The following is a 14,834-nucleotide window of genomic DNA, read 5'->3' on the forward strand; positions in this document are numbered from 1 at the left end:
GCTAGAGGAGATCCTAAAGGTTTCCAAGAGCCCTGGCACAGACCTCTGTCTCTCTGCCTGGTCTTTTGTGTGGGGCCACAGGGAAGAGAGCAGCTCTGGGAGGTGCCAAACGCTTTCTCACACTAAAGCTGCCCGTTTTTTCTCTCGGGGCTGGCCCCAAAGCTGCTCTGCAGCACACGGGCCAGCGGAGGTGTGCTGCCGTGGGGCTGGGGGAAGCGTTGCTCCCGGGCACCCTGTGCTCTCTGGAGAGCTGAAGCCCTGCGGGGCCAGGGCGACCAGGGCACCAGCCCACCTTGTCCCGCATCATCTCTTCCAGGATGTAGTTGGACACGGCGTCCCAAATAGCAATAATCTCTGGAAAGCAAGGGAAAGACATGTCAGGCCCAGCCCTCTGGGACGTGCCACCCCTTTGCTCCCAGGCCAGGCAGGCTCTGGTGGCAGCCCTGCGCAGCCACCCCCACAGCCCCGGCTGCACAGCAATTTGGACAGCTAAGAGTCTCGTGGGCAGCTGGGGAATCACAGAATGGGTTGGGAGGGACCTCTGGAGGTCGTCTAGTCCAACCCGCTGCTCAAGCAGGGTCACCTAGAGCATGTTAGGCAGGATTGCATCCAGGATTGCGTCCAGGCGGGTTTTGAAGATCTCCAGAGAAGGGGACTCCACAACCTCTCCGGGCAACCTGTTGCAGTGCTCTGTCACTCTCACAGTAAGGAGAGGATGTTCAGGCGGAACCTCCAGTGTTTCAGTTTGTGCCCATTGCGTCTTGTCCTGTCGCATGGCGCTACTGAAGAGTTCAGCCCCATCCCCTTGACACCCCCGTTCCCCCTTAAGGTATTTGTATGTCAATGTGTAACAACCCCCCTTCAGTCCTCTCCTCTCCAGGCTAAACAGGCCCAGCTCTCGCAGCCTTTCCTCCTAGGGGAGATAGTCCAGTCCCTTAACTATCTTTGTAGCCCTGCACTGGACTCTCTCCAGTAGCTCCACGACTCTCTTGCACTGGGGAGCCTAGAACTGGGCATAGTTGTCAAGATGAGGCCTCAGCAGGGCTGCGCAGAGGGCCAGGCTCACCTGCCTTGACCTGCTGGCACCGCTCTCCCTACTGCACCCCAGGAGACACCATTGTCCGCCTTGGCCACCAGAGCACATTGCTGGCTCGTGGTCAACTTGTTGTCCACCAGGACTCCCAGGTCCTTCTCTAGCGAGCTGCTTTGCAGCAGGTGAGCCCCAGCATGTACTGGTGCCTGGGGTTATTCCTCCCTAGGTGCAGGGCCCTGCACTTGCCCTTGCTGAACTTTGTGAGGTTCCTCTGCGCCCAACTCTCCAGCCTGTCCCAATCTCTCTGAATGGCAGCAGAGCCCCCTCAGGTGTCTCAGCCACTCTTCCCAGGTTGGTGTCACGAGCAAATTTGCTGAGGAGGCACTCTGTCCCTTCATGCAGGGCATTGATGAAGAAGTTGGAAGAGGACCGGCCCCAGTACCGAGCCCTGGGGAACTCCCCTAGCTACAGGCCTCCAACTAGCCCCTGCGCTGCTGCTGACAGCCCTCTGAGCTAAAATCCTTCCCTGGCCGGGAATCGAACCCGGGCCGCGGCGGTGAGAGCGCCGAATCCTAACCACTAGACCACCAGGGAGCCCTAAAGCAGCCCCCGAAGCCCTTACCTTTGGTGGAGAGCTGCAGGAGCGTTGGGAACAAGGACTTCTGGTCGGGGCTGATGGTCTCGGTCCAGCAGCCCTCCATCTCCCTTGCTCCCTTGCCCTTAGCTCGCCTCTGCAGGCAGGGGAAGAGGACGCTCTTCTCGTCTCCTCGCCCAAGACTCCTGTCCAATGTGCCCCTGCTCCTCTGCCTGACGGCAAGGGCCCCGCCTGCGTGCCCTTGCTGCCTCCTGCGTGCTCTCCTGGCTGCGGAGCAGCTCCAAAGAGCAGCAGCGAGCAGCAGCTGGCCAGTGCCTGGGCCTCGCAGGCGAGTGCGGACACCGCCACGGGCCCGGGGAGACCTGCCTGTGATGCAGCGCGTCCCACTGTGACCTCAGCCTCACTGTGCCATCAGAGGGGGCTCTTGAGGTCACGGGCACAGAGGTGTCACCGCCCCGGGGAAGAGCAGAGAGATTTCCCCATTTTCCCTGGGAAATATATATCCCTTCCCCTCACTTGTAGCCCGCTTTGGCGTGGCCCCATCACCATGGAGGTGCCTGGAGGGCCTGGGCTCAGGGCTGCCTCCCTCCGAATCCCGACCTGCCCTTCTCCCTCCCTGGGGGCAGGTGGGACGCGCTCTGGAGGGTGAGGCCCCAGCCCTGACAGCCCAGGCATCTCCCCCGGCTTCCTTGGCATCTCCTGGCTCATGCTGAGCCCCGGCACACACTGTCTTCATGGCTGCGGCTGTGCTGCACGCGTCACCTGCCCGCAGCATAACCTTAGGCGGTTCATCCAAACAGAGGCGGCTGTAGGCAGCACTCACTTGGCACCTGGCCACGATGCCACCGGTGCGTTCTTGTCCTTTTTGTGACGTGAAGCAGTGTGTTTTCACGTAAATGGCCTTTTGCTCAACAGCAGAAATGATGAGCAGAGTTTCGATGGGATTTCCTTAGAACTAAAGACAACCACGCCAGTGCCACTCGGCACGGAGGCGTTCTGCGCAGCGCGCGGTGCCCTGACGAGGCGTCAGTTGGATGCTGAACAGCTCAAGGCTCCCTGCATCCGAATGGGTCAACTACCCCAAAGAGCTTGCAGACAAGTTCTTTGGGCCCCTGCTGGTGGTGCCTTGGCATACCTATTGCAGCCCAGCAAGGACCGCCCCTCTGGGCTTCCTCCCAGTTCTCAAAGTGACCCCAGGCCTGCTGATGCATTCCCATCAGAAGAGTGTGACTGCTGCTCAGCTAATCTCTGTGTAGTCCCTTTCTGTAGGAAGAGGAAGGCCAGAGGTGGAGTTTTTGTGGGGCTCAAGAAGCTGTGCCATGGCCAGCGTAGGGCCCCCAGTGTGCTCGGCTGCACCCGTGCTGGGGCCTACATGACCCCAGACACGCTCTGCCTGTTTTGTTTGCCATCCTTTAATCACTTCCCCTGAGCTTCTGCTCCCCTCAGGCACCAGGGGAAGGCCTCCCCTGTTTCCTAAGACAGCTCTGTGGCTTTGTGCCCTCAGGAGGCCACCTTAGGTCTCCAACTTTATGCCTTCCATGGTCTCCACCCTTGGTTACATTCTGCACCCCCCAGGGAGCCTGTTGGACTGCGGCAACCGTAAGGAGGTTAGTCTTGCTTCTCCTTCTGTGTCCAGTAGCAGAGGAAGAGCAGAGATTGTGGCAGAGGAGATTTTCTTCCGGGAAGAGAGCTGCTAAGCACGAGAATGTCAAGGAGCCCCTGATGAAACCCAGGGTCTTTCAGGTCTTGGCTTTAAGCTGCATCTAGTTCAGTGGCAGGGTTCCACCATGCTTCTGCAGCGTGTGACCCTGATAAATGTGTGCATCCTCTGGGGAGCTGACGCTGTCCAGCACAGGGTGAGGAGAAGGAGACCGAGCTGTGGAGGCCAAGCGTCTTGCGGGCAGCCTGTTGCTGGCTGTTGCTCTGATTTATTCCCTCGGCCTGAATGGGATGGAGGAGAGAAGGGTGTGGGGGAGGGAGATGCAGGTGTTGCCGTCAGCTCTTCTTTGAGTCCTCAGCAACATGAGGAGCCCACCGCACCACAGTCTCTGCATCTCCTCTTGCAGCAGGAGAAGCCTTGGCTCCTTGCCTTCATGGGCCTCTCTGCCCCTCTGTGGCATCTCCGGCTGGTTGCTGAAGCTGTGCCTGCTCCCGTCTGCCTCTTCCCGGCCCCTCTGAAGCTGCCTTGCTGCCCCTTGCACTTTCACACCCCACCGAGGAAAGACTCACAGCCACTTGGAAAGCCCCTTTATTTCCATGGAGAAATGCCATTTTGGCGGTAAGTGCCCAGCATGCGGTCCTGCTGCTGTCTGCTCTGGAGGCGGCCCATCACCAAAGTGCTGCAGGGTTCAGGAGGAAGATGTTGTGCCACTGGAAAGGTTTGGGTGCACCGGCACCCCCCTCCCCCATTGAGTGGGCAGGATGTGTGAGCCCAGGCCGGGCTCCAAGGCTGCTTCTGTCCCCTGAGGCGGGGCTGCAGAAGACCCTCTGTCCCCGGGGCCATGGCAGGAAGGGCACTGCGGAAAGGGGGGAACCCGCCCGGGTCGCGTGGTATTTACCGGCGCTCCTCCTCCTCCTTCCTCAGCCTCTGCCGGTTTTGTTGCACCCTCTCCTTCCACCTGTCCCGAAGGACTTTGTAGGAGGTCAGAAGCTGCATTTTCTGCATGGCTTGCGGGGACACTTGCCTGCAATTGGAGTGACAAAGTCCGTCTCCTGCTCTCCTGGGAGCCTCCTGGCCCCTTCCGCCACAGCCCCTGCAAACTCCCATTGGAAGAAACCAGGGGCTGTTGTAGGATGTGCCCTGGAGCTGACGGATTTGGGGTCCTGGCACCTGCACAGCCTCTCGCCCGTGCCCAGGCCCTGACTCTGAGCTTGCCCACCCACACAGGCTAACCTTTGCAGGGGCCTCCCCAGCATGTCCGTGTCTGGGCAACGGTGCTGCTCGTGGTCAAATTCCTTCTCCAGCAGCGTGATCTGTTTTGCAAGGAGAAGAAGAAGAAATGGTTTCAGCATGGAGGGGTGAACGGGTGAGACAGCACTGTCCCGCAGGGGCCGCACTTAGTCCTTGTATAGTCCTTGAAGGCAGGCACCGCAGGCAGAGGCTGCCCGCCAGGGAGGCATCCACCACCAGCTGCCCTTGCTACAGCACCTGGCTGCTTCTGGGCCCTGCTCTGGCCGCAAGCCGTCTGCCCCCTGGGAAGGGGTGGACCAGCCTGGGCGCAGCTCCTTGGAGGCAGCAGTCTGCCTGGGCCCTGCTGCCTGCAAGGCTCCGCTGCCGGCCTGGATGAGGGAAATGCCCTTTTGCAGAGGGCCGTGCAAGGCAGCCTGTACCTGGGCCTGGTGCCGGGCGCGGTTCTCCAGTGCAGAGAGCTGCTGCTCCTCCCACGGTGCTTGGTGCTGCCTCTGCTTGCCTTTGGAGAGGGAGCCGTGGGCAGCTGTCCCGAAGCTCTGCGTGGCAGGGCAGGCTGCATGCTGCGGGGCCAGGGAAAGGCAAGAGCATTAGTCTTGTCCGTTTGGGCAGGGCTTCTGGGCAGACCACTGTTGGCTTTTGCTTTTCACCCGCTCTCCCACCGCTTGTCTTGAGCCTCACCACCATCCCTCTTTGGCAGGCTTTTCAGCGGAAGGCAGGCTGGAAAGCTCTTGTAACAGCAGCACCTGACTACGCCCCAAAGCGGCAGCCAAAGAGGCCCCCGACGGCTCTGGTGGCCATGCACTGAGGGCCCTTTGTGGAGGGAGTCTCGCAGGCCAGAGCTTTGCGACGAGTTGCTGAGATGCAAGGATTAGCCAGAGCCCCATCACGCACCTGTGCTGCACCCCTGGGAGTGGCGGGGACACGGCGGCTCCGAGGTCCGGCGGGAGGATGTGGGAGGTACTTAAGGGCAGCTTCCTTCTGCAGGGTGGTGCCCAGGATGGGGGCTGTCTGCTTCCTCGGGCTCCTGAGGAGACACACCAGGGTGAGTTAGGACAAGGGCAGGAGATGTTTGCTAATAAAGATTTGCATTCAGCTCCCCAAAAGGTTGGGACGCTGGAAGAAAACAAAGGCAACGTGAGGCGCTCCCGCAAACCTGCGTGTGCTTGCCATCCAGCAAGCGGGCAGCCTTTGCTGAGCCATGTGTCAGAAGGCTTTTGGAGCCTGCGTGTCCAAAGGGGATGTCTGCCCTGCGCAGGTACAAGTGTCCCCCTCAGCCCTTCCGCCAAGGCTCTCACCTGGCAGCAGGCTTGCTCTCCGTGCCTTGCCGCTGCCTGCCTTCCCCCCAGGTTGGCAGCATGGGGAGAGAAAGCTCCTCGCGGTGCTGCAGGAGCTTGCCAGGACGCTGCTCTGTGAGGAGGAGAGAAGGAAGCTCTTCAGAGCAGTGAGCGCGTTTTCACTGGGCTGCTGTCACCCAGCATGGGAGAGGGACTCAACTGGGTCTGCAGGCAGCTTTTCCCTGACCTTTGCTGCTCCTGAGGCCTGCGAGCTCTTCCTCCAGCTCCTTCTCCTGCGGACAGATGGCAGGGGCAGCCGGGGCCTTTGGGCTGCCTTGCACAGTGAGCTGAAACCTGGCAACCAAAAGACAACCACCCAGCTTTGAAGGAAGGCCATCGTCTCTCCTTTGCAGCCTGGGGGCCACTGATCCTCCTCACTGCCCTTTGAGACCTTCCCGCACCCCACCTCCTTTCATAGGATCATAGAATGGCAAGGTTGGAAGGGACCTCTGGAGGTCATCTAGTCCAACCCTCAGCATAGCCCATACAGGGACTGAACCCGCAACCTTGGCATTAGCAGCACCATGCTCTAACCAGCTGAGCTAAACCTGCTTTGTGTCCATGCGCAGCTCTTTGGGGGCTTCTTTTTGGCACTCTCCCCCAAAAGTCAGAAGGTGTAGCCTAAATTCCTCGCTGTGTGCAGCGCCTTCTTTCTGATGGGAAGCAGGGCAGGTTGGGCAGGAGAAATGCAGTCAGCATTCCCGGTCGCTCCAGGCAAAGACACGTGTAGCCCAAAGCGAGCATGACTTAAGTGGGAAGCGTTCAGTGTGTGTGAGTTACTCCCAGCTCGGTGCTGAGTGTCGAGCTCTGGCAGTGCAGAGTCTCGAGCAGCAGCTGAGAAGCTGCCTGCTCGGTTGGCCAAGGGCTGCAAAGGAAAGGCGCTCACCTCGGGAACACGTGCAACGAGCTAGGCCGGCTCCCCAGGGCAGTAGGTTCGCTGGAAAGGGGTAGATCCGTCATCTGCAGTTTCTGCAAGGTAACACAGACCCATTAGGAGGCTTCCAAGGCAGTTCTCTGCTGGCTGCTGAAGGCGGCAGAGCATTCTGCTGCTCCAAGTGGAGGTTGTCCCTCCAAACCCGTCCTCAAAGCTCTCTGCTGAAAACATTAGCCCCCTCCTTGTGGTGTGGAGAAGCTGCAGAGCAAAGACCAGCGCCTGGCAGGTAACACTGCCAGGCTTTCTGTAGGTGTAAGGGGCAAGAAAGTCAGGAGGTGCTCCCTTTGCGTTGGCAGCAAGGCCTGGGGAAGGCGTTTGATTAACCTGCCAGGTCCAGGCTGGCCAATGAAACATCAGGTTGGCCCTGCGATAGGGTGGCCAAAGAAATGCAAGTAGCCGGGGAAACCTGAGCAACTTACACTGCAGAGGGCGGCAATCAGGCTTGCAGTGCCCTCCAGTCGCTGCGTGCAGTGGGGATAAAACCTCATGTGCACTTTGTCTTTTGGCGGGCCAGAACCACCCCGACGTCCCTGAAGGCAAAGGCGACCTTCTCGTTGTTCCGCACGTGGGAAGAGAACAAGCGGATGGTCTCTTCCACGCAGTCTTCCACCACGCGCCTCGAGAAGGAGGTGGCCCGGGACAAGTGCCGGTAATCAGCGGCTTGACCTTGATGGTGTCTGCACGGAAGAGGAGCAACGTCACTGCCACAGCAGGCAAAGTTCCACGCTGGGCCATCAAGAAAGGTGAATGGCGTGGAGCCAGGTGTTAGGGCAGTTCCAAGAGAGAGCCAGCGCGACGGTGTGCGATATTCCGTAGTGCAGACTACTGCAGAGAAGGTCCTTCTCGGAAAGAGCTCTCTGCAGAGGATGAAGTTGGGCATTGCTACTTCTGCCTGCCCTCCCAAAGAGTCGGGAGCACCCGCCCACAAAGCCCGTGCGTGATGTGGCCGGGGAAGCCGAGGGTGGCCGCTGCCGTCTTACCGGGGAGGGTCACTTTGGGGCACTTGAGCCCCTGCAGCCAGACCATGTCCATGCCCAGCTGGAAGACAGGCCTTCGAACCATCAGCACGTGACCTTTGCCAAGGCGCAGTGGCTCTCGGACCGTGCAGAAGGTGCCGAGCCCCTCTAGCAGGACACCCTGCACACAGCAAAGACACAAAGGGCCCCCCACCCCAACAAGTAAGTCTTGTGGAGATGGAGAAAGTGCTGTTTGTCGGCGCGTGGGAACCCTGCTCTGTGCCCTCCCCACTGCTGGCGTGCAATGCGGCACGTAGGAAGGCTTTAGAGAAGAGGCGCATTCAGCAGATCGTGTCTCAGCCTCCTCAAAGGGTTTGTTATCATCCTCGGCTAGAGGAGATCCTAAAGGTTTCCAAGAGCCCTGGCACAGACCTCTGTCTCTCTGCCTGGTCTTTTGTGTGGGGCCACAGGGAAGAGAGCAGCTCTGGGAGGTGCCAAACGCTTTCTCACACTAAAGCTGCCCGTTTTTTCTCTCGGGGCTGGCCCCAAAGCTGCTCTGCAGCACACGGACCAGCGGAGGTGTGCTGCCGTGGGGCTGGGGGGAAGCGTTGCTCCCGGGCACCCTGTGCTCTCTGGGAGAGCTGAAGCCCTGCGGGGCGAGGGCGACCAGGGCACCAGCCCACCTTGTCCCGCATCATCTCTTCCAGGATGTAGTTGGACACGGCGTCCCAAATAGCAATAATCTCTGGAAAGCAAGGGAAAGACATGTCAGCCCAGCCCTCTGGGACGTGCCACCCTTTGCTCCCAGGCCAGGCAGGCTCTGGTGGCAGCCTGCGCAGCCACTCCCACAGCCCCGGCTGCACAGCAATTTGGACAGCTAAGAGTCTCGTGGGCAGCTGGGGAATCACAGAATGGGTTGGGAGGGACCTCTGGAGGTCGTCTAGTCCAACCCGCTGCTCAAGCAGGGTCACCTAGAGCATGTTAGGCAGGATTGCATCCAGGATTGCGTCCAGGCGGGTTTTGAGATCTCCAGAGAAGGGGACTCCACAACCTCTCCGGGCAACCTGTTGCAGTGCTCTGTCACTCTCACAGTAAGGAGAGGATGTTCAGGCGGAACCTCCAGTGTTTCAGTTTGTGCCCATTGCGTCTTGTCCTGTCGCATGGCGCTACTGAAGAGTTCAGCCCCATCCCCTTGACACCCCCCGTTCCCCCTTAAGGTATTTGTATGTCAATGTGTAACAACCCCCCCTTCAGTCCTCTCCTCTCCAGGCTAAACAGGCCCAGCTCTCGCAGCCTTTCCTCCTAGGGGAGATAGTCCAGTCCCTTAACTATCTTTGTAGCCCTGCACTGGACTCTCTCCAGTAGCTCCACGACTCTCTTGCACTGGGGAGCCTAGAACTGGGCATAGTTGTCAAGATGAGGCCTCAGCAGGGCTGCGCAGAGGGCCAGGCTCACCTGCCTTGACCTGCTGCACCGCTCTCCCTACTGCACCCCAGGAGACACCATTGTCCGCCTTGGCCACCAGAGCACATTGCTGGCTCGTGGTCAACTTGTTGTCCACCAGGACTCCCAGGTCCTTCTCTAGCGAGCTGCTTTGCAGCAGGTGAGCCCCAGCATGTACTGTTGCCTGGGGTTATTCCTCCCTAGGTGCAGGGCCCTGCACTTGCCCTTGCTGAACTTTGTGAGGTTCCTCTGCGCCCAACTCTCCAGCCTGTCCCAATCTCCTCTGAATGGCAGCAGAGCCCCCTCAGTGTCTCAGCCACTCTTCCCAGGTTGGTGTCACGAGCAAATTTGCTGAGGAGGCACTCTGTCCCTTCATGCAGGGCATTGATGAAGAAGTTGAAGAGGACCGGCCCCAGTACCGAGCCCTGGGGAACTCCCCTAGCTACAGGCCTCCAACTAGCCCCTGCGCTGCTGCTGACAGCCCTCTGAGCTAAAATCCTTCCCTGGCCGGGAATCGAACCCGGCCGCGGCGGTGAGAGCGCCGAATCCCTAACCACTAGACCACCAGGGAGCCCTAAAGCAGCCCCCGAAGCCCTTACCTTTGTGGAGAGCTGCAGGAGCGTTGGGAACAAGGACTTCTGGTCGGGGCTGATGGTCTCGGTCCAGCAGCCCTCCATCTCCCTTGCTCCCTTGCCCTTAGCTCGCCTCTGCAGGCAGGGAAGAGGACGCTCTTCTCGTCTCCTCGCCCAAGACTCCTGTCCAATGTGCCCCTGCTCCTCTGCCTGACGGCAAGGGCCCCGCCTGCGTGCCCTTGCTGCCTCCTGCGTGCTCTCCCTGGCTGCGGAGCAGCTCCAAAGAGCAAGCAGCGAGCAGCAGCTGGCCAGTGCCTGGGCCTCGCAGGCGAGTGCGGACACCGCCACGGGCCCGGGGAGACCTGCCTGTGATGCAGCGCGTCCCACTGTGACCTCAGCCTCACTGTGCCATCAGAGGGGGCTCTTGAGGTCACGGGCACAGAGGTGTCACCCGCCCCGGGGAAGAGCAGAGAGATTTCCCCATTTTCCCTGGGAAATATATATCCTTCCCCTCACTTGTAGCCCGCTTTGGCGTGGCCCCATCACCATGGAGGTGCCTGGAGGGCCTGGGCTCAGGGCTGCCTCCCTCCGAATCCCGACCTGCCCTTCTCCCTCCCTGGGGGCAGGTGGGACGCGCTCTGGAGGGTGAGGCCCAGCCCTGACAGCCCAGGCATCTCCCCCGGCTTCCTTGGCATCTCCTGGCTCATGCTGAGCCCCGGCACACACTGTCTTCATGGCTGCGGCTGTGCTGCACGCGTCACCCTGCCCGCAGCATAAACCTTAGGCGGTTCATCCAAACAGAGGCGGCTGTAGGCAGCACTCACTTGGCACCTGGCCACGATGCCACCGGTGCGTTCTTGTCCTTTTTGTGACGTGAAGCAGTGTGTTTTCACGTAAATGGCCTTTTGCTCAACAGCAGAAATGATGAGCAGAGTTTCGATGGGATTTCCTTAGAACTAAAGACAACCACGCCAGTGCCACTCGGCACGGAGGCGTTCTGCGCAGCGCGCGGTGCCCTGACGAGGCGTCAGTTGATGCTGAACAGCTCAAGCTCCCTGCATCCGAATGGGTCAACTACCCCAAAGAGCTTGCAGACAAGTTCTTTTGGGCCCCTGCTGGTGGTGCCTTGGCATACCTATTGCAGCCCAGCAAGGACCCGCCCCTCTGGGCTTCCTCCCAGTTCTCAAAGTGACCCCAGGCCTGCTGATGCATTCCATCAGAAGAGTGTGACTGCTGCTCAGCTAATCTCTGTGTAGTCCCTTTCTGTAGGAAGAGGAAGGCCAGAGGTGGAGTTTTTGTGGGGCTCAAGAAGCTGTGCCATGGCCAGCGTAGGGCCCCCAGTGTGCTCGGCTGCACCCATGCTGGGGCCTACATGACCCCAGACACGCTCTGCCTGTTTTGTTTGCCATCCTTTAATCACTTCCCCTGAGCTTCTGCTCCCTCAGGCACCAGGGAAGGCCTCCCCTGTTTCCTAAGACAGCTCTGTGGCTTTGTGCCCTCAGGAGGCCACCTTAGGTCTCCAACTTTATGCCTTCCATGGTCTCCACCCTTGGTTACATTCTGCACCCCCCAGGAGCCTGTTGGACTGCGGCAACCGTAGGAGGTTAGTCTTGCTTCTCCTTCTGTGTCCAGTAGCAGAGGAAGAGCAGAGATTGTGGCAGAGGAGATTTTCTTCCGGGAAGAGAGCTGCTAAGCACGAGAATGTCAAGGAGCCCCTGATGAAACCCAGGGTCTTTCAGGTCTTGGCTTTAAGCTGCATCTAGTTCAGTGGCAGGGTTCCACCATGCTTCTGCAGCGTGTGACCCTGATAAATGTGTGCATCCTCTGGGGAGCTGACGCTGTCCAGCACAGGGTGAGGAGAAGGAGACCGAGCTGTGGAGGCCAAGCGTCTTGCGGGCAGCCTGTTGCTGGCTGTTGCTCTGATTTATTCCTCGGCCTGAATGGGATGGAGGAGAGAAGGGTGTGGGGGAGGGAGATGCAGGTGTTGCCGTCAGCTCTTCTTTGAGTCCTCAGCAACATGAGGAGCCCACCGCACCACAGTCTCTGCATCTCCTCTTGCAGCAGGAGAAGCTTGGCTCCTTGCCTTCATGGGCCTCTCTGCCCCTCTGTGGCATCTCCGGCTGGTTGCTGAAGCTGTGCCTGCTCCCGTCTGCCTCTTCCCGGCCCCTCTGAAGCTGCCTTGCTGCCCCTTGCACTTTCACACCCCACCGAGGAAAGACTCACAGCCACTTGGAAAGCCCCTTTATTCCATGGAGAAATGCCATTTTGGCGGTAAGTGCCCAGCATGCGGTCCTGCTGCTGTCTGCTCTGGAGGCGGCCCATCACCAAAGTGCTGCAGGGTTCAGGAGGAAGATGTTGTGCCACTGGAAAGGTTTGGGTGCACCGGCACCCCCCCTCCCCCATTGAGTGGGCAGGATGTGTGAGCCCAGGCCGGGCTCCAAGGCTGCTTCTGTCCCTGAGGCGGGCTGCAGAAGACCCTCTGTCCCCGGGGCCATGGCAGGAAGGGCACTGCGGAAAGGGGGGAACCCGCCCGGGTCGCGTGGTATTTACCGGCGCTCCTCCTCCTCCTTCCTCAGCCTCTGCCGGTTTTGTTGCACCCTCTCCTTCCACCTGTCCCGAAGGACTTTGTAGGAGGTCAGAAGCTGCATTTTCTGCATGGCTTGCGGGGACACTTGCCTGCAATTGGAGTGACAAAGTCCGTCTCCTGCTCTCCTGGGAGCCTCCTGGCCCCTTCCGCCACAGCCCTGCAAACTCCCATTGGAAGAAACCAGGGGCTGTTGTAGGATGTGCCCCTGGAGCTGACGGATTTGGGGTCCTGGCACCTGCACAGCCTCTCGCCCGTGCCCAGGCCTGACTCTGAGCTTGCCCACCCACACAGGCTAACCTTTGCAGGGGCCTCCCCAGCATGTCCGTGTCTGGGCAACGGTGCTGCTCGTGGTCAAATTCCTTCTCCAGCAGCGTGATCTGTTTTGCAAGGAGAAGAAGAAGAAATGGTTTCAGCATGGAGGGGTGAACGGGTGAGACAGCACTGTCCCGCAGGGGCCGCACTTAGTCCTTGTATAGTCCTTGAAGGCAGGCACCGCAGGCAGAGGCTGCCCGCCAGGAGGCATCCACCACCAGCTGCCCTTGCTACAGCACCTGGCTGCTTCTGGGCCCTGCTCTGGCCGCAAGCCGTCTGCCCCCTGGGAAGGGGTGGACCAGCCTGGGCGCAGCTCCTTGGAGGCAGCAGTCTGCCTGGGCCCTGCTGCCTGCAAGGCTCCGCTGCCGGCCTGGATGAGGGAAATGCCCTTTTGCAGAGGGCCGTGCAAGGCAGCCTGTACCTGGGCCTGGTGCCGGGCGCGGTTCTCCAGTGCAGAGAGCTGCTGCTCCTCCCACGGTGCTTGGTGCTGCCTCTGCTTGCCTTTGGAGAGGGAGCCGTGGGCAGCTGTCCCGAAGCTCTGCGTGGCAGGGCAGGCTGCATGCTGCGGGGCCAGGGAAAGGCAAGAGCATTAGTCTTGTCCGTTTGGGCAGGGCTTCTGGGCAGACCACTGTTGGCTTTTGCTTTTCACCCGCTCTCCCACCGCTTGTCTTGAGCCTCACCACCATCCCTCTTTGGCAGGCTTTTCAGCGGAAGGCAGGCTGGAAAGCTCTTGTAACAGCAGCACCTGACTACACCCAAAGCGGCAGCCAAAGAGGCCCCCGACGGCTCTGGTGGCCATGCACTGAGGGCCCTTTGTGGAGGGAGTCTCGCAGGCCAGAGCTTTGCGACGAGTTGCTGAGATGCAAGGATTAGCCAGAGCCCCATCACGCACCTGTGCTGCACCCCTGGAGTGGCGGGGACACGGCGGCTCCGAGGTCCGGCGGGAGGATGTGGGAGGTACTTAAGGGCAGCTTCCTTCTGCAGGGTGGTGCCCAGGATGGGGGCTGTCTGCTTCCTCGGGCTCCTGAGGAGACACACCAGGGTGAGTTAGGACAAGGGCAGGAGATGTTTGCTAATAAAGATTTGCATTCAGCTCCCCAAAAGGTTGGGACGCTGGAAGAAAACAAAGGCAACGTGAGGCGCTCCCGCAAACCTGCGTGTGCTTGCCATCCAGCAAGCGGGCAGCCTTTGCTGAGCCATGTGTCAGAAGGCTTTTGGAGCCTGCGTGTCCAAAGGGGATGTCTGCCCTGCGCAGGTACAAGTGTCCCCCTCAGCCCTTCCGCCAAGGCTCTCACCTGGCAGCAGGCTTGCTCTCCGTGCCTTGCCGCTGCCTGCCTTCCCCCCAGGTTGGCAGCATGGGGAGAGAAAGCTCCTCGCGGTGCTGCAGGAGCTTGCCAGGACGCTGCTCTGTGAGGAGGAGAGAAGGAAGCTCTTCAGAGCAGTGAGCGCGTTTTCACTGGGCTGCTGTCACCCAGCATGGGAGAGGGACTCAACTGGGTCTGCAGGCAGCTTTTCCCTGACCTTTGCTGCTCCTGAGGCCTGCGAGCTTGTCGCTCAGCTCCTTCTCCTGCGGACAGATGGCAGGGGCAGCCGGGGCTTTGGGCTGCCTTGCACAGTGAGCTGAAACCTGGCAACCAAAAGACAACCACCCAGCTTTGAAGGAAGGCCATCGTCTCTCCTTTGCAGCCTGGGGGCCACTGATCCTCCTCACTGCCCTTTGAGACCTTCCCGCACCCCACCTCCTTTCATTAGGATCATAGAACTGGCAAGGTTGGAAGGGACCTCTGGAGGTCATCTAGTCCAACCCTCAGCATAGGCCCATACAGGGACTGAACCCGCAACCTTGGCATTAGCAGCACCATGCTTCTAACCAGCTGAGCTAAACCTGCTTTGTGTCCATTGCGCAGCTCTTTGGGGGCTTCTTTTGGCACTCTCCCCCAAAAGTCAGAAGGTTGTAGCCTAAATTCCTCGCTGTGTGCAGCGCCTTCTTTCTGATGGAAGCAGGGCAGGTTGGGCAGGAGAAATGCAGTCAGCATTCCCGGTCGCTCCAGGCAAAGACACGTGTAGCCCAAAGCGAGCATGACTTAAGTGGGAAGCGTTCAGTGTGTGTGAGTTACTCCCAGCTCGGTGCTGAGTGTCGAGCTCTGGCAGTGCAGA

At 59.9% G+C, this 14,834-nt stretch overlaps 1 long non-coding RNA gene and 2 other non-coding genes across 3 annotated transcripts; all 3 read right to left on the reverse strand.

The window, feature by feature from the left end:
• Positions 1–1,555: 1,555 nt before the first annotated feature.
• On the reverse strand, positions 1,556–1,627 carry TRNAE-CUC (transfer RNA glutamic acid (anticodon CUC)). Its single transcript has one exon. It is a non-coding gene; the product is annotated as a tRNA-Glu (tRNA).
• Positions 1,628–5,023: 3,396 nt separating this feature from the next.
• Positions 5,024–5,883, reverse strand: LOC134145608 (uncharacterized). The gene is made up of 3 exons (XR_009959657.1): positions 5,835–5,883; positions 5,431–5,563; positions 5,024–5,099 (listed from the first exon to the last, which is right to left on the reverse strand). It is a non-coding gene; the product is annotated as an uncharacterized LOC134145608 (long non-coding RNA).
• A 3,822-nt stretch (positions 5,884–9,705) lies between these two features.
• On the reverse strand, positions 9,706–9,777 carry TRNAE-CUC (transfer RNA glutamic acid (anticodon CUC)). The gene has a single exon. It is a non-coding gene; the product is annotated as a tRNA-Glu (tRNA).
• Positions 9,778–14,834: the final 5,057 nt, after the last annotated feature.

This window comes from Rhea pennata, chromosome 12 (assembly GCF_028389875.1).
Source record: "Rhea pennata isolate bPtePen1 chromosome 12, bPtePen1.pri, whole genome shotgun sequence".
NCBI classification, from domain to species: Eukaryota; Metazoa; Chordata; class Aves; order Rheiformes; family Rheidae; genus Rhea; species Rhea pennata.